This window comes from Mustela erminea, chromosome 18 (assembly GCF_009829155.1).
Source record: "Mustela erminea isolate mMusErm1 chromosome 18, mMusErm1.Pri, whole genome shotgun sequence".
Classification (NCBI taxonomy): Eukaryota; Metazoa; Chordata; class Mammalia; order Carnivora; family Mustelidae; genus Mustela; species Mustela erminea.
The window spans coordinates 41798204-41816537 of record NC_045631.1 but is presented as its reverse complement, the minus strand read 5'-3'; the positions used below and the strand labels follow the sequence as shown (position 1 = coordinate 41816537).

Genomic DNA, 18334 nt, shown 5'->3' with positions numbered 1-18334 from the left:
CTGAGTGGGTGTCTGTCCGATCCCTGTCTGTCTTACTCTCGGGACGTGTCCGAGAGGAGCAGGACAGTCAGGGTGTATAGAAGGCGACGAAACGAAACTGTCCTCTTGTCTGGACCGCTCCACTGCTGGGGGAGGAGAAATACCAGGTTCTGGAGAGGACGGATGCCAGCCCACCTTCCCCAGCTGCTCTGTCAGGAACTTCAGAACTTGGGGGCTTTGGCCCCAGACTTGGTCTTCAGCCACAATGTCCACGGTCATAGCTGGGGAGAAGGGCTGGGGGTTCCGAGTCACAAAGAAGAAAGCCCCTTGTCTGTCTGGTTGATCTGAGCTGAAGGAAGGGTGTTGGGGACGTGGAGTCTCCCTCAGAAAAGGCACTGACCAGAGTGGGGCTGACTTGATACTTTTCCTCGAAGCAGCCAAGCTCAACGCACCCACCCCAGGCCCCAGCTTCCTGCTCCAAACCACCAGCATACTCCCCGCCCTGTTCCAAACACTTCCGCCAACCGGCCCAGGGCTAGGGGCCTGCTCTGCCTCCTGCCCTCTCCCCAGGCCCCCACCTCAGCCTGGCCTCTCCTTACTGCCTTGGCCTCTTGCACAGGAGCAGCTATGTTGGCTGTTTGTTTTTTTGAGTAAGGTTTCCTTGGGTGGGGAGAGGACCGAATCCACAGAGAGTTCTCCCCAGTTCAGATGCCCCAGCGAGAGGCCAGCCTGGGGCCTACCGTGTCCCACCACCGTCACTGCCCTCCCCCAGGTTCCCACCTGCCTCTTCTCCATCCTTGGACCTCAGACTTTCCTCCCCTCCTGGTCTCAGGACGGGCCAGGGTGGGGAGGTATGAGCCATACTGGTCACCATCCCCATTCCTCACCAAGGCAAGGGGAACTACCTGGAGACGGTATTGAGAACTGGACCCCTCAGGTTCTTTGGGGATTCCCAAAGAGGAACATGTCAGGGGTGGTCTTCAGAAAGTGGGAGAAGTCCGCACACCTGCTTAACCACTGTCAGGGCTGAGGCTTGAGTCAGGGCTAGCGTGATACTCAGAGAACTAGTCCTCTGATGGGCTTGTGGCCTCCAGGGATCTGTCCCAGAACCATCTCCCTGGGACCCTGAGGTCTGTTCCTAGACTGTGGTACTGTACTATGTACAGCATCATCTCGTCCTGCCCTCTGAGCACCTGCAGAGTAATGATATCCCCACTGAGAGAGAGTCCAGTCTTGAAACCAGGTCTCCTCCTCGGCTTGGGCCAGAGCTGCCCCCCTGAGCAAACAGAACCCACTTCTCTCCACATCTCACCCTCCCCCACATTCCCTCCATCCTCCATGGCCTGCCGCGGGGACTTCTGGTCCCCGCCCATGTGCCTCCGGTTGGAAAGGGAGTGTAGGGGCAGGTAGCATTCTTGTGACCTCGTTCTGAGATCTGCTGTCCTAGTTAGCAGCCTCCTGAGGGGAGAGGGACATGAGAAGCTTTTAGACATGGTTTCAACCATCTGGGTGCTAACTGGGAATGCGGCTGTCCCTCGGTTGAGGCTGGGACAACTATTCCGGGGCTTCAGGATGAGGTGTGGAGGTGGCGAGGCCAGAGGGGAGATCAGGAAGTTTCCCCAAATAGCCCAGCCCACAGCCAAAAGTGGGAGCCAGGCGGTGGGGGGGGGGCAGCCCAACTGGGGGGCAGCTGGCCAGTTGGCACAGGGACCCAGGCCTTGGGAAGCTGGGCAAGGGGCAGGGATAAAGCAGGTCCAACATTGTCTTCTCTTTTCTCTCTTGCTTATGGACTCCTCTGGAACTTGGTATCATGAGTAAGGGGGGCAGGGGTGGCAACAGAGGTGAAAGGGTAAGGGTATGTCTCTGTCCTGTCCCTTTTTTCTCCCAAGGCCCCTTGTGAGCTCCAGCCCATTCCCCTGTCCCCCACTGCCATGACACTGATTTATTCATTCATCTCACAAATGTTTATTGAGCACCTACTGTGTATTACACTTCCTAGGCTTGCCCTGGGAATTCAAGGGGGGGGGGGATAAGACAGAATGAGGAAGGAGGAGGGCAATGAGGCAGGAGAGAAATCCACCTTAAGGAGGGCGGTGAGGGAAGACAGCTCATGGAGGTGGCTTTTTGGTATCAGCCATGAGAAGGCAAGGTAGGGGCCAGGAGGAAAAGAGCGCTGTTCCAGGCAGAAAGAAGAGTGTTTGAGAATGCTCCAAGATCAGGGGCACCTCGAGGTGCTCCAGGGAGAGAAAGAGCCCAGTGTGGCCAGAGTATCCTGAGCAGGGGAGGGAGGGGTACAAAAACATCAGAGCGGCACAGGATCTTGTGACCTGGACATTTGGACCCCTAGGATGTTTTGAATGCAAACATTTTAAACCAAAACATACCAGCACTGAAGACTTCTTTAGAAAGTGGTTCCCAGTTTCAACTCTTTTCACCCAACTTAATTCCTTGATCCAACTTTTCCATTTTTTCTATATGGTACGGCTGAACACATTCCCGTTTTTTCAAAATTCCATTTTAATTTTACTGAAATTATTTTCACCGGCATCAGTGCTGTATACATTTTGCCGTCGAGATTTGTTCCATCAATCAATTCGGCATCCACCGAAGGCTCCTTGACCTTAGTCTCAGCCATTGTGCGACTGAGTAAATGCATCTGATTTTGGAAGAATTTAAATTTTAAGAAATATCCGTGGCCAACACTGGGTTCTTCTGTCCATTTCAGTCAACGAGGAGTTTTTCCTGTATACATTTTGCCGTCGAGATTTGTTCCATCAATCAATTCGGCATCCACCGAAGGCTCCTTGACCTTAGTCTCAGCCATTGTGTGACTGAGTAAATGCATCTGATTTTGGAAGAATTTAAATTTTAAGAAATATCCGTGGCCAACACTGGGTTCTTCTGTCCATTTCAGTCAACGAGGAGTTTTTCCTTTATCTGGTTCTAGCTGTTGTCAGCGTCAGCTCTACCGGTAACATCCGTAGCTGGAGAGGTGTGTTTGTAGCTCAGTAAATCTATGGGAGGAATCCAGTGGAAGAGCGAGTTGGAAGAGGAGGAGGGTTTGGAGGAGATGGTCAGAGGCCAGATCTTCCAGGCTGAGGATAAGGATTCTCCTGAGGGGAAGGGGAGGGAGAAGCCCTTGGAGGTTTAGGGCAGGAGAAGGACATGATCGGATTTCCCTTTTTTTTTTTTTTTTTAAGATTTTATTTATTTTTTTGACAGAGATCACAAGTAGGTAGAGAGGCAGGCAGAGAGAGAGGGAAGCAGGCTTCCTGCTGAGCAGAGAGCCCAATGCGGGGCTCGAACCCAGGACCCTGGCATCATGACCTGAGCCAAAGGCAGAGGCTTTAACCCACTGAGCCACTCAGGTGTACCTGGATTTCCCTTTTTTTTTTTTTTTTTTTTATGATTTTTATTTATTTATTTGACAGAGAGAGAGCTCACAAGCAGGCAGAGAGGCAGGCAGAGAGGGTGGGGGGAAGCAGGTTCCCTGCTGAGCAGAGAGCCTGCTGTGGAGATTGATCTCAGGACCCTGGGATCATGACCCGAGCCGAAAGCAGAGGCTTAACCCACTGAGCCACCCAGGTGCCCCGGATTTCGCTTTTTAAAGGCTCCTTCTGATGTGTGGAGAATAAACTGGGAAGGTAAAAGATGGAGAAGTGGAGGCAGGGAGGCTGGTGAGAAGGCCATTATGCAGTCCAGGTCGTAAAGAGAAGTCAACAGATTGAAGAAAGATTAGGGAGACAGAAAGGGTAACCAGAATAACCACCACGTCATTCCCCACCCCTTCAGCCCTGCCTGTCCCTTCCTCTGGGGCCCCAGACACCTTAGAGTCTGGCCACCAGAATTTGCACAAGGTGGAGACCAAGAAGGGCTCCCAGTCTGTCTCCTGCCTCCCAGTCTGTCTCCTGGCTGAATGCAGCTGAGGGAGGGTCAGGGATACCCTGCTGAGGCTGGGGGGAGGGTGGGGACTGGCAGGGGTGGGGGCAGCCTTCATGTCCGCCCAGCCAGAGCACGTGGCTGGAGAGGCCAGGACAACCGCAGGCCTGGCGGTGAAACAGCCCCAGACACAGGGTGCTTGTCTGGCCGTGGCTCTGAGCTCAGGGTGTGACCCTGGGCAGGGGTACAAAAGGTCCTCTGTCATTGCCGGGCACAGAGCCCACCTGGGCCAGGCCGGGCGCCTGAGGAGTGAGGAGTGCGGGGGTGCCGGGAGAGAGAAGGCTCCAAGGGCTGTAGACGGACGTGAGGTTTGGGTGTCGGCTCAGGGAGTCCCTTCCTCTCCTTGTTCTCAGTTTCCTCACCTGTAAAATGGAATCTTAATCCCTGCCTCCCAGACCTGCTGCGTTGTCAGGACCCACATCACTGACGGACGAAGCATCACCTTCATAGAATCGTGTGTTTCTAAAATTATTTAACAGACACACGTAGTGGTTACCGTGTGCCTGTTTGCTGAACACTTAATGACTATTGGCTCATTTAATCCCCACGGTGACCCTCTAAGACAGGTACTGTTTATTCTTATTTTACAGAAGGGGAAACTGAGGCACAGAGGTGGCCGAGATCACACAGTTAGAAAGCGGCAGAGGTAGGACTGAACCCAGGCATTATGGCTATACCATGTTGCTTCCCAAAAGAAAGAGGTGGCCACCATGCCAGTCCCCTGAAGTGGGGGGGGGGACCCTGATTCTTCAGCAGGGATAGGGGTGTCTTCGGACGCGCCCAAGGCTTGGAGAACACAAGTGTGCAGTGTCTCCCATCCCAGGGCTTGGCCCGCAGGGCAGGGCTAAGGGTAGGAGAGGAGAGAAAGAAGTCAGATTCCACAAGAGGAGATGGGAGGAGGAGACCTAGGAGGAGGGACGGAGCAAGGAGCCCTCGGAGCAGGTCACAACCCTGCTGAGCTGTGGGGACAGCTGTGCTGGGGGTAGATGTGGTATTCCTTCAACTAGGATGAGGCATACCCTGCAGGGTGCCAGGCTGGGTGCCATGTGAGAGAGCCTAGGGTCTGGCCGGGCAGGAAGCATGGGCAGAATGGCACAAGGGTTCTGGCCAAGGGGTCAAGGGCAGCGAGGAAACAGATCCCAAACCCACAACAGTGGGGCCCTTCGGGTTCCATGATCAGCCTAGGAGTACGCTCAGGACCTTACTGGGGGAAAAGAGGCATTTCCCAGGCTGAGGGCAGAGAGGGGTCAGTGTGTCCCAGAGCAGCGGGTTGTCCCCATGGGGGCATGGCTGGAGTTTGTAGTGGGGGGTTTTCATCGCCAAGCTCGGAGCTCAGACTTTGTCCCCTAGATGTGTCTCTAGACCCACCTGTTCTTCCAAATCGCCTGGTTGCTTGTTAGAGAGGCAGATGCTGGATCTCACCCCAGTCCCTAAATCTGACCCCCGAGGGTTGCGGCCCGGCCCAGGATGCTAGACAAGCTCCCCAGGTCCCACTCACATGGACAGGCCCCTGGGAAAACTGCAGGGCAAGGGCTTCTCACCTTTGCCTTCACATCAGGATCACCTGGGCAGAATTTAAGATCCCAAGGTCCAGGTGGCACCCCAGCCCCTTCCCGTCAGGACCCCTGGGGAGGGGTCCAGTGATCAGAAGCTTTCAGAGCTGCCCCTGTCTGACTCCAGGTTGAGCACCCTGAGGCAGGCCTGTCCCTCACATCAGCCAGGTCTAGGTTGAACTGTCTCCCTCCTGAGAGAGGCTTTTCCTGGTCACTCATCCTCCCTGACCTCGTGTGGTTATCTCCTTAGAGACCGTGACCCATGATCCTCCTGGATCAAAAGCTCTATAACAGCCACTCAGGACTTTTTATTTTTAAAGATTTTATATATTTATTTGACAGACAGAGATCACAAGTAGGCAGAGAAGCAGGCAGAGAGAGAGGAGGAAGCAGGCTCCCTGCTGAGCAGAGAGCCCGATGCGGGGCTCGATCCCAGGACCCTGGGATCATGACCTGAGCCGAAGGCAGAGGCCCCAACCCACTGAACCACTCAGGCACCCCTAGCCCCTCAGGATCCCCTGGGCGAAGAATGGAGGGCCTGGCTTGTGGCTGGTGTCCAACAGATGTTTATTCCGTGAGTTCCTGAGCCCCTACTCTGCCAGGCACAAAGGGAGCATCTCCCTACATTGTCCCTTACTTTTCCCAACAACCACATGATGTGGATACCATGGGCCCATTTTACAGATCAGAGAGGTGAAGCCACTCCCCCAAAGTCTGAAGACTCCTGCCCTAGGCCCCACACTGCCTCCCAGCTCAGACCATTGAGCAGCCCCGGGGGCCCAGATGTGGGGCCTGCGGAGCCTGGGACATGTTGACACAGCCCTTCCTAGGGGTGTTCTCGGAACCTCTTGGCTGCCTTTGAAAGGCTTCCTTCATGGCCTGTGAGGGCCGCGTGCTTCCGCCCACCAGCCAATTTGAGGGGAGGACTCCTTGATGTGGCCGGCCCTTCTCCCTGGCCAGCAAGGTAAGACCAGGGCCACCACACCATCTTCCTCCTTCCTGCTCAGGGTGACCTTGGGATCTCAGGGTCATTTTTAGCCTCTCCCTGCCTCCATCCTTCTGGATCCAGCCTCTCACACTGAGGAAGGGGACGGGCCCCAACGTCCAGTGGGGTGGGCCAGAGTGGGAGGATTCTGTTGAACAGACTAAGTAAGAGCATCAGGAAATAAAGGGCGGGTCAAGAAAATTCAAAGATCTTAATTTCTGCAGGGTTGATCCTGGCTGGTAGTCAGGGCCTTTCCCGGCCCTGCTCTGAATGCAAGTCTTTAAGTAAGAGGGAAGGTAGCCAAGGTCCTGGTGAGGACCCCCAGGCCCTCAGCCTTTCCCTTCCCTCCGAGGGGCAGTATGGGGTAGTCCCCCCAGTAGGCCGACTGCCTTCTTGATTGCTGCTATTGAAGCAATATTCGGGGGAGGGGGCCACCCTGCTGTGGGCACCCCCAGTTCCCAGCTTCTTCTCCAGCTCTGGCCTCTCCTATACAACCCGGGCAGCTTTGCCAAGCCGGGTGAGGGAACTGAAATAATTTCCTTTGCGTTGGCAACAAACACGAGTTGGATACAGCCTCGGACTGGGAAAGAGGGCGGACAGGCTGGCAGCCCTGGAGGCAAGATGATGGCCAGGAAGGGAAGGGTTTGGTCTGGACATGGGGATGGGCTCCCGGGACGGGGTGGGGTCGGGGGGGATCGTGCGTGATGTTTTTGGCATCCCACCCAGGCCTGTGTGCCTTGGCCTCTCTTCTTGCCCCACTGATTTGCAATGCACAGCTGGGAGGAAGTTCGTTCTGTAGTCTGATCGGAGTCCTTCCCTCTGTAATTAACAACGTCATCCTTCACTGTCATGGCTCTTTCTAGCTTGAAAAGGTTGGTCTGTGTGTTGTCTTAGTTAATCTCAGCTGTCAGCCTTGGGTCAGGGGCTGTTCTTATCTGTTATTGTCATGGTTATTCCCATTTCACAGATGAGGAGACTGAGGTGTGGAGCAAAGGGGCATGTTCCCAGGCTCTGGGTAGTAAGTGGCAGAGTTGTAATCTGATCAGTGCAGGTTTGCCTGATCCCAACTTACTTGGGTTCCCCGGAGGCCCTCCAAACTCCATTCCCCAAGATAACACTGACCCCTCTGCCTTGGCTCCTCCCCGTGTCGGCTCACCACAATGCAGAAGCAGCCCAGGCCAGGAGAGGTCATTCTGTCCATCCCCCTGCCTCTAGCCCGGTGCAGTGGAGCCTCCAAGTGGCCAGGATCTGGAGCTCATCTGGCCACGGTCCAAGAAAGGGTGACAGTGGCAGTCGGGGGAGTCAAGGGTGTCAGCTGCTGCTGCTGCTGCTGCTTTTTGAGCAAAGACTTTTAAAGTTTAATGTGATAATCTCATCCTGATCACTAGAAACTGAGGACTTCATGCTCGTCCAAGAATCCATCACTGGCCTCACACGAGGAGCAGGGAGGCACCACTGGGCCCTCCTGCCTCCCTGCCCTGTCCTCCTGCAGGCTGAGGTGGACTGAGCCTTTTGGTGTGGTTTTAGTGGAAAGAAGATGGTTCTAGATCATAGGAGGGATGAATTGGGCCTCCCTACCTTGAGACCTGGATGAGTGGACCCTGCTCTTCCCTTTTACATCTGAGAAGTTAGCGTTCTGGCCAGGTCAGAAAGAGCTACTGGTGGGTCTGGGTGGGAGGCTGGTCAGAGGGCACAGCAAATGCACCCAGCCAGGGGCACAGGACGTCATCACTGCCCCCCACCCCATTTTGCTGGCTGGGAAACCGAGGCCTGCTGCTGAGGCCTCCACATCATGCCTGCCCAGAAGTGAACCAATTAACACTGTGTCTGGTTCTGTGTTCCCAGCGCCTGTCTCATTATTTGGGGATTTATGTCTCGGTCACCGTGAAGGACGACTGTCCCGGTTTCCACTGGGGGGAGCCTGGCCAGCCCTGGAGCTCAGCAGGACAGGAGGTGGTGCCGTCCTGCTTGGGGCAGGATGGGGATTTAATTTCAGGGGGATTTGCAACCAGTGGGGAGCCGCCCTGGGCACATGGTGGCTCTGGGCTATTTTAGGAGGCAAAAGGCTGGCCCCGTTGGGGGAGGGATCATGGCGGACTGGTTCAAGTCTTTAGTGAGTTTGCCCTTTCGGTGACAGAACAGAAGGGAGCTGTGATGGATGGGACAGGCCCATCTGAGGTTGGGACTTCTCTTACCCTCCTGGAACCCAGGGGCCCAGAACTGCTCTGCATACCCCAGCCCCGGTTGGGGCCATGAGCAGACTAGAAGCTGCTGGCTGGGCAGGGGTCTAGGCTCCTTGCCTGAGCCCCTTTGCCACAGGCTTTGCTTCAACGGGAGCTCTTGGTATTATTACTATGAATGATTAGTATGACCATCTCATAATTTTGGGGTAGAATTTAAATTTACTGAGCGCTCAGGGAAGGCCCCAGGGGGCTGGGAAGGTCAACTTAAAGGCAGGCACAACCAAGCTCCTGTCCTGTGTAGGCCAATTCCAAGCGGGTACCATGAGCTACGTAAGTCCCATCCCGGTTCTGAGTCCCAGTGCCCTGTCTATCAAGCGGGGACCCTAACACCTTATTAATGATGTTCCTATTACTAACTGGATGCATGAGACGTCATGTACTCTGCTGGGATGGGCTCGCGTTACCCTGGGCTTGGTTGTTATGGATTCATTGCCCCGTTTATAGATAAGGAGACTGGAGCTCAGAGAGGGAAAGTCACTTGTCTCAGCCCACACAGCCAGAATAAGAAACCCAACCCATTTCTGGTCCTCGAAACGAGAGTCAGTTCGTTTCTCATATCCAGCAACATGGATTGGTTGCCTATGGAGTGCCAGGCACTGTTCTAGGGCTGGGGATTCCCTTAGACGAGGCAGAGGAAGGGGAAATAAAAGGATGATGAGACTGGGTTATAGTGAGGACTGAGCGCCCAACTAGAGACTCGGTGGCTTTATCTGGACTAAGGGTCATTTTTGGGGCAGGGATCGAGGGGAAGGTAATAACCCCGGGTCTGAAGCCCTCCTCCGAGGAGTGGTAGGTGGGCAAGGGAGCGCGAGCACCACCACCGGGCGCCTCCAGGGCTCATTATAATGAAGAAGCTTTCGGGGTTTCCTTCCTCCTCCCCCTGCTGTTAGAGGAAACTAATTCGGGGGCGTTTTCAGATAAAGCCTTGAGAGGCATCAGGACCTGGAGCAAAGAGAGCCTAGGGCTTAGAGTCAACCAGATGGGTTTCAACTCCGCCCCTTCTAGCTGTGTGACCTCGGGCAGTTGAACTAACCTCTCAGAGCCTCCCTTTCCTTATTTTCAAAGTACGGAGCAGAATACCTACCAACCTTTCCGGACTGTGGGAGGATCAAGGTGTGGGAAGAGTGCAGGATACAGAAGGCCCACAGTTAAGGACGGTGTTTTGTCTGTGTACGGGGTTGGGTTCTGGGGGGTGTTTTTCCTAGGTGTCTAGGTGAAGCCACATCTCTGCTGTGGCACTATGATCGCACCTGTGGTCCTGCTGAATGATTTCAACAGGCCCTGGGCAGAACGGGAGCACCAGCAAGCCCAAGCCTGGGTCCCGTGCTCACCATTCAAGAAACCACTTTCTTGGCGATGAGGGGGGGAGGCTGAGCTCGCCGGCATATCATGGGACAATAGCCCCATGAAATCCCCCTGGCCCCCCAGTTCTGTACAGAGCTAACTCAAGAGTGCACAAAATTAAGGGGTGGACAGCACTCATATAAAACAGGGTTGAGGATGGGGGGGCAGTGATTCTCTTCCTTGTTCTGTTCTAAGGAGGACATTGGAAGCCTGAATCAGTTTAGAGGGATGGGACTAGGATAATAAAACCCCCAGAAACACATTTTTATTAATTGCTTAGTTCGGCTCAGTTGGTCTCCACGTAAGGTCCTGGGCAGAAGGGAGTAAATAAAGACCTAGTACTACTCGCCCTCAGTGCAGAGGGGTGGCTGGGGCAGGGTTTGGGGAAGACATTTCAATACAACGTGGAAAGTACAGTGTTAGGGACAACACAAAATGTCCCTGGAGCACACAGGAGAGGCTTCCTGGAGGAGGTGGCCATGTCAGGGGTAGAATAGCTGAGGGAAATCGGTCTCTTTAGCTGGGAGAAGAGACCCCTTAGGAAGAAGCTGCCAGCCATGCTCTGCGGGCTGGGGAAGGTGATGTGTGTTTCTTCTGCATGACCAAGGAGTGGATCTAGGACCCATGGAGGAACAGTATAGGAAAGTAGCTTTCAGGCCTGCATACTGATGAGATTTCTGTCACTAAGAACCACGCAACAATGGAATATTCTGTCTTGGGAGGCAGGGAACTCATGGGCATGTGCAAGCAAGCAGAGGCCAGGGGGTAGCTTGTCAGGGACAGGTTACCAAAGGGACAGGATGACCTCTAAGACCCCTTCCAAGTCTGAGCAACTGTGACTCTCCATGGACAGACACAGGATGCGGACTGTGCCCGGCAGAGGTGTGACAGGATCAAGTTTGAGGCCGGATGGCGAGGTGCACTGAGACTGTGTGCCCGACCCTGGGCTTTTTTATTGTAACTACTCTATTAAGATGTAATTCACAGAGCATACAATTCACCCCGCTGAAGTGTGCAGTGTAATATGGATTTGCCTTTTTAGAGAGGGGAGGAACTCATGCATTCCTTCAACAACTGTTTATTGAGCATCTGTTAGCTACCGTCATGCTTTGTGCTGGTGCTTGGGACACCTGGGAAATAAAGGGCATGCCCTCACAACGGAGACAGGTAAGTAACCAAGCAGAAGATGGACATCTTGGGGGCTACGCCAGGAGGAAAGTATCCCAGGGCTAGAACAAAGAACAATAGGGCTGAGACAGTGGGGCCTGGGGAGGGGACATTGGAACCAAGGCCTGAGCTACAAGGGAATGAGCCTGTGAAGGTCAGGGGAGCAGTTTCAGGGTTTCAGGTCGAGGGAACAGAAGGGGCAAAGGCCTCAAGACAGGAGTGAGCTGGTGGCTGTGAGGACCAGAAAGAAGTTCTGTGAAACTGAGTGGCAGCCAGGGGCCCTGCCCCTGGGTGAGGCTTGGGCAGGGCTCCCTGTGGTGGGACTTCCCCTTTACAGGGCCTGGTAAACAGGAGGCCAGCCTTGAACACAATAGGGAGTGAGTCCCATACAAGAGCCATTTCTACCCACCCCCCTTTCTTTGAGATTCGCTTTCTTACCCTACTACTGCCTCTCCATTAACAGAAAGATAGCAGAGCGCTCTCAGAGGGTCGCGCCTCCAGCCCCTGCCTACTGCCTACCCCGGCTTGGCTTAATGCCCCTGCGTTGTTCCGCCACTCTGGGCCGGACACCATGTACGGATGCCCTGGGAGAAATCAGGAAAGATTTCTCCCAGCCGCACACACCGGTGACGTTTCCCCCCCTGGAAAGGGATCCTAGGAGCAGTCTGGAGTTCTCCCACTTGGTGCTCACTTCCTGTGTGACTTGGGCCAGTTACAATCTTTCAGTTTCCTGGTCTGTAAAATGGGGATCAAACGAGTTCAGGCAGAGTCCTCATGGGGATTGAATGTCATCCCTCCTGGCACACAGTAGGTGCTCCCTGAACGTCAGCTTCCCCCTTTTCTCCCAGCTTCCCCCCCAAAACAGGGGCAATTTGCCGGAGGTGGGGAGATCACAAAAGAGCCCTGGGAAGTGACCCCTTTGGGACTCCCTTCCCTGAGCTCTATGGCCCCCCAGACGCCAAGGGGCATTCATGCCTTGCCAGGAATACTCACCACTGGGCCCAGCCCTTCTGCAGGGAGCACTCCTGGGTCTCCCCTCGCCTGTCTTCCCAGGGATCCCCGCCGTGCAGCTCCCTTCCGGGGTCTCCCCTGTGCTCCTTTCCCAGCGGCGCGACTACTGGGCTACCGGCACCTGCTGGGAGCCGGCCGGCCGGGGGCGGGCTCGGTAGCCCTGCGGCTGCCCGGGGACTCGCAGGCCGGAACTCAACCGCCGCGCACCTCCAGGAGCCAGGAATCCGGATCGCCCCCGGGGCCGTGGGGAGCGGGATGCAGCCCAGATCGGGTCTGGAGCGCCCTTCAGGTAGGCGCCGGCGCCGGCCGCGGGACCGCACTCCCGGCTCCCCATCCGGGACAGAGCTCCGCTGGGGCTGAGCGCTTGAGGGGGCCCGCGCGCCAGCTGGGGGTGGCTCTGAAGGGCTGCGGGCAGCCGCAAGGATCCCGCCCCACCTTGTGCGGTGGGGGGTGGCGGGCAGGCAAGAACCGCAATTTAGCCAAACGCCGAGGTTGGGAGAGGAGACAAGAGTGATGGCAAGAAGAACTTTCCAGGTCCCCTAGGGGGAGAGAGGCTGGAAACCACAGGGCAGAGAAGGTGGGGCTCCCACCCTCAGGAGGGGACCATTATCTGGAGACAGAGGGCTCGACAAATAACTCAGTTTCTTTTCCTAAGGAGTTTAGAGAACCCCAGAATCAATCCACCTAGATCAGTCCCTGGGATTAAGTAGAACAGAAGGAGGAGGGGAGATCTCCTGTTGTCTCTTTGGGGGTGCAAAGAGCACACTCGCCAGCCCCCTCCATTTGCTGTCTACACTTCCCCCTTCAAGCCTGTAGCCTCATCTTCAGCAGAGGGCACAGGTGGGGCCCTTCTGGCCTGCCTTCTACCCACAACTCTCGAACAGTCTGGGACTCTCAGCCCTCCTCCCTCTGGCTCCCTGGATGGACACCCTGGCCCTAGCTTGGAAGTGTTGGTCGTGGAGCCCTCTTGGGCAGGGAATGGGGCTTGAGGGAGCTTCCCCTCAGCCTGTGGAGAGCTGGGCCGGGCGAGCAAGCTGTGGATCTGGGGGCCTGGGGACAAGATCCTGGGCCCTGATGCTAAGAGGGCTGGAGGTAAGGGGCTGTCCTGCACAGCAATCAGGTTTCCCAGGCCTGGCCCGGCACCAGAGGCTAGAAAACGGGGTGCTGAGGCTAATACTACCTTCCTAACTGCTTGTCCCCGTCACCATGTTCGAGGCAGCTTCTCTGTGTGGTCACTGTGGTCCCTGTAAGGAGAGTTGCAGGTTAGATAGCAAGAAGGACTTCCTTCCTGAGGGTGGCGTGAGGCTCTTTTGAGGGAGTACCACTGCCTAGGAGAGGCAGCCCCCACCTGTGGGGGTGTCAGGATGGCAGGAGGTCCTCTGGGACACCCAGCCTATAGGGATGAGGACAGAGCAGACTGGGGGAGGGGAGGTGGGGAGGTGGGGGGGTGGTGACCTCATCTCCCTCACCTCCCATGCCCTCTGTCTCCCTTTCTTGGAGCAAGTGTTGGCTTTCAGCACTTCTTAGCCAGTTTACTCCTGAAATCCCCGGTACCCCGCATCTCCAGGGGAAGGTGATGGGCTGCCTCTGTCACCACTTTGGATAGGAAGACAGACATGCCTGCTTTGGTTTGCCCAGGGGAAACCCCCCCACCCCCCAGGCCCTGGCACCTGGAGCTGCTGGTGCCTTGGCAAAGTGGGGAGGTGTGGGCTGGGGGTTGGCATGGCCATCCTAGGCTCCTCTAGTGGGGAGGCTTAGGTGTGACCTGGCTGTGATTCCAGCTCTCTGAGCCTACAGGATGGTGGGGGTAGATGCCACCCTGTGGTGGCCAAGCACTGAAGTGGCTAATTTCCCCCTTCCTCACCCTAGAAAGCTGTCAGCCTTGAGAGAGGAGAGGTGACAGGAGAGCCCAGTAGGCTCAGTGGTGGCCCCTCAGGGGCATTGAGTGGGCAGCTGGACCCCGGAGGGTCCATGCTCTGCTGGAACAGGAACAAACAAGGCCTCTCTTCTTCCAGACACTTTACTCTACAGCAGGGTTGGTGAGGAGGGACAGGATCCCCAGCCCCTGCTGGGGATCCTTTGAGTGAGTGGGACAGGAACTCCCAGGCTGTGCAACCCCTCCCCCTGTGTTACAGGATGAGAGAGGACTGGCCCCACTCACCTGCCTCTCCTTTCGACTCTGAGCCTCAGTTTCCTCACTTGTAACGCCTCACAGGGTTGTTGTGAGGGTTAATGGAGGCTGTTTGCACAGTGCCCAGAGGGCAAGGGGCACCCACCAGGGGCAGTTCTTTCTCCAAACCCACCCTGCCTTTCTCTGGTGGCTGAGACAGACCAATACGGCCGGTCTTCCCCGCTGCCCCACCTCAGAGGCAGCTGCTTGGAGGTGCCTGCAAAGGACCTAAGAGATTAGGCCAGCCCAACCCCCCTCTCTTTAAAGAGGGAAAACTGAAGCCCAGAGGGACAGGGACTAGCCCCAGGTTGGCCAGCCAGCCAGGCTCCCTGCTCAGAGGCAGGGCCTAGGACCTGGCTGGGGAAGGTGGGAGGGTAGAGGTTGGCAGGCATGGGGGATAATACCAGAGTGTAATTGGGCTCATTAAGGATTTAGTGAGAGAGCCCTTCATGCCTTGCCAAAGGCTGGGGACAGACCTAGACCCTTCCTCTCCCGTTAACCCTCTGGCAAAAGTGGCTCTTTCCTGAGGACCCCTTCCCCAAGCTACAGCTGGAACAGCTCCCCACCCTGTGCTGTATGGCTTCCAGGGTCCCTTTCCAGCCAGCCCTCTTGGGACGGGCAGGCCTAGAGCTCCACTCCACTGCAGTGCCCGAGGGCCCCACGGAAACCCAAGCCCCGAAGTCCATTCAACACTCAGCAAAAGTGGTGGAGGTGGAGCCCTAGGGCCCTGCCTGGGTGCTCCCTCCATCCCCTCCTGCTCCAGGTCCCTAGGAACTGACAAATAGGCCGTCAGGCAGCAACCCTGGCCTCCACCAGCTCTTGTGTGAGCCTGCCTTTACATGGTGGCTCCCTCCAGCATCAACCCCAGCTCCCTGCTGCAGCCCTGGCCTTCTCTTAGGGAAGGTGGGAGCAAGAGAGCTTTGTCTGTGCAAATCACAGACAGTCAGACACCTGGGTACGTCCATGCTGTTCTTCTGCGCTTTCACTTGGTCTTTTCCAGAACTCAGTTCAGGTTCAGTTCTCCCCACTTCTTCAAGTCCCTCTCTCCCAGCCTCTTTGGCTCCAGCCTCTTCTTGCCAGGGTGTGGCCCCTCCTTGCCAAGCACTCCAGCCTGTTAGGGCCTGAGCACCCCCCCGTCCCCCCAGGAGTCTTTCCCAGAATCTGTAAAACCCCCTCCCCACCCAGAAGTTCAAAAGAGGAGTTGGCAGGCTTTAAAGAGAGGGGGAATGGGGCAGTGGTTAAGAACTTGGGCTTCAGGATCAGACAAGTGTAGGTTCCCCATATAGCTATGAAACTTCTCGATGCCTGTTTTCTAATCTAGGAAGTGGGATAATAGGTTAAGAATAGTGCCCACCTCACAGGGTTGTTATGAAGTTTAAAAGAGATCCTATGTGCAAAGCACCTGGCACGTAGTAAGCTCTCAATAAATGCGGTCGTAATTCTAAAGACGTAGCCTGATCAGCTGGGTAAAGAGAGAGGCAAGGAAGCTTCTAGAAACAGCTCTTCACTGTTTTCCACGTCCTTTTTAATTTTTTAAAAAGATTTTATTTATGGGATGCCTGAGTGGCTCAGTTGGTTAGGCGCCTGCCTTCGGCTCAGGTCATGATCCCAGCGTCCTGGGATGGAGTCCCACATCGGCTCTTTGCTCAGCAGGGAGCCTGTTTCTCTCTCTGTCTCTGTCTGCCTCTCTGTCTGCATGTGCTCGCTCTCGCTCTGACAAATAAATAAATAAAATCTTAAAAAAAAGATTTTATTTATTTATTTGACAGAGATCACAAATAGAAAGGCAGGCAGAGAGAGAGAGGGGAAGCAGGCTTCCTGCTGAGCAGAGCCCAGTGTTACTCAGGGTTTGATCCCAGGATCCTGAGATCCTGAGGTCATGACCTGAGCCAAAGGCAGAGGCTTAACCCATTGAGCCACCTAGGCACCCCTCTTTCCACGTACTTTGAAGCAAGTCCACTCCCCTCTTCTGGGACTCAGTTTCCTCTTCTGTTAAAGAGAACATGGGAGACAGGTCCTGTCCTCGTGTGGATCCAGTGAGGGTGAGTCATGCTGCTGCTTTAGGGGAGCGAGGGCAGGGGGTGCTGGCCAGCCGAGGCTCACGGCAGGGGTCACACAGATGCGTGTGTGCCCTCAAAAGTGTCCACCCCTCCCCAGGTTCTGGCTGGGAGTCATAGCTGCAGCGTGGCTCCTCAGGGGACAGCTGGGAAGGCTGGGTCAGGCCAGGCAGGTTACAGCAGGCCGGCAGCCCAGCCAGGGAGCACAATTAGCACTGAATCCAGGCAGGCCCGGTGAGCCCAGAGGCCGTATATCACAGAGGTTTAATCAGCCCCCTGGCAGATACTTGTGGGCTCTCTTGGGCCGTGTCCTCAGCCCGCCTGTCATAAATGGCACCGAGATTTCAAAGTCTCCCCACCCCTCACTGGCGGGGCAGGCCTGGCCAGGAAAAGCTCATTCCCCTGAAGCTTCTTCCCCACTGGCAAGCTGAGGACCCCCTCCCACCCCGCAAGAAAAACCACTTTCAAGCGGTACTTTTTCTGGCCTCTTCCTCCTGCTGGGAGGGTAGGGGAAGACTTGTGCAGGCAGGAACAGAGCTCTGATGACCTCCCCGTGGAGGTGAGAGTATGCTGAAAGTACGTGGGCCTCTGGGCCGCCCAGGAGGGGATCGCTCACAAGGTGAGGGCAGTAACCTCCCAGGATGCCCTCTGTGGGCAGGACTGTGCCCTGCACCCCCGACACAGCGCCTGGGAGGTTGGCATGGCTCGAGCTAGGGGCGGCAGGAGTGCAGAGAAATGGGTTCCTCCCCGCCAGGAGGGGTATGGAGTTTCCCCGCTTCCCTACCCGCTAGATGGTCGCTGCGCCACCTGGAGCCTGTCTCTGGTACTGCACCTTTGCCGCTCCACCGGGCTTCGGGGACCCGGGGACCTCTGCCCCTCAAGCCACTAGGCACCTCTGAAAGCGCACAAGTCAGACCTCCCATGCACCCGTTTCCTAGGGTCACAGCAACAAAGTACCACCAACCAGGTGGGCTCCACAACAGAAACGTATTGCTTCACAGTCCTGGAAGCCACAGGCCCGAAGTCAAGGGGCCCTCAGGGTGGATTTCTTCTGAGCGCTGTGAGGAAGTCACATGTCCCTGAGCGTGGGAATTCTCTGTCCCCTCAGAGGAGGTGAGGGAGGCTCAGGCCAGGCCCTCAGGGAGCCCCCCCCCCCCCCCCCCGGGTGCAGCCCGGGCAGAGAGCGCACACACACACACACACACAGATCCAGGAAGTGAAAAGGAAGACCATTCAGTGTGAGGAAGAGAGTTGGCAACCCAAGAAGAGAGCAGGTGAGAGCCAAGGAGTCAGGCAGAAGGTTCCACAGAAGTGAATTGGAACGGAAAGATGGTGTGTGGCAGCTGAGGGGCCTGGAAGGGATGTGTGTGTGCACGTGTGTGTGAGTGTGTGAAAAGGCTGTGTTCCGTAGACGCGGGCAGCAGGGCCCAGGTCACCACCGAAAATATCAACTGTTGCCACGGCCTGGGTGGCCCCCACAGCGAGGGACATCTGGAGCCACGTGGGCCAGGGGTGGGGATGGTTTCACACACTGTCAACGTTTGTGAATGTCACCGGCCGGGCACTGGGCGTAGGGAGGTAGGGTTTCTGCAGTCACCCCTCTGGCTAGCGGCTACAGTAAGCGCCACATGCCTGCCTGTCACAGGACTGTCAGCGCCTGCTGTGAGACCAAGAATAGGGCCCTGGCTTCCTGCACTGTGACGACTCCCCTAACCTTACTGCTTCCTCTCCCTGGCTGCTCCCCAACATCCAAGTCTTCCTCTCTGAGCCAAGTCCCCAGGTGTCGGCCTCTCGGTGTGTGGACATTCGTGACCGTCTTCCAGACCATTGTAGACATTCTTCCAGTGTTTTAATGCTGCTTTGTTTGAAGCGGACCCTGTCGCGCT

General features: G+C 56.0%; 1 protein-coding gene across 6 annotated transcripts in view; it reads left to right on the top strand.

The window, feature by feature from the left end:
- The window catches only part of C18H17orf113 (chromosome 18 C17orf113 homolog), a 51757-nt gene that overhangs the window by 5031 nt on the left and 28392 nt on the right, over positions 1–18334 (top strand). The gene's annotated exons all lie outside the window — the stretch shown is intronic.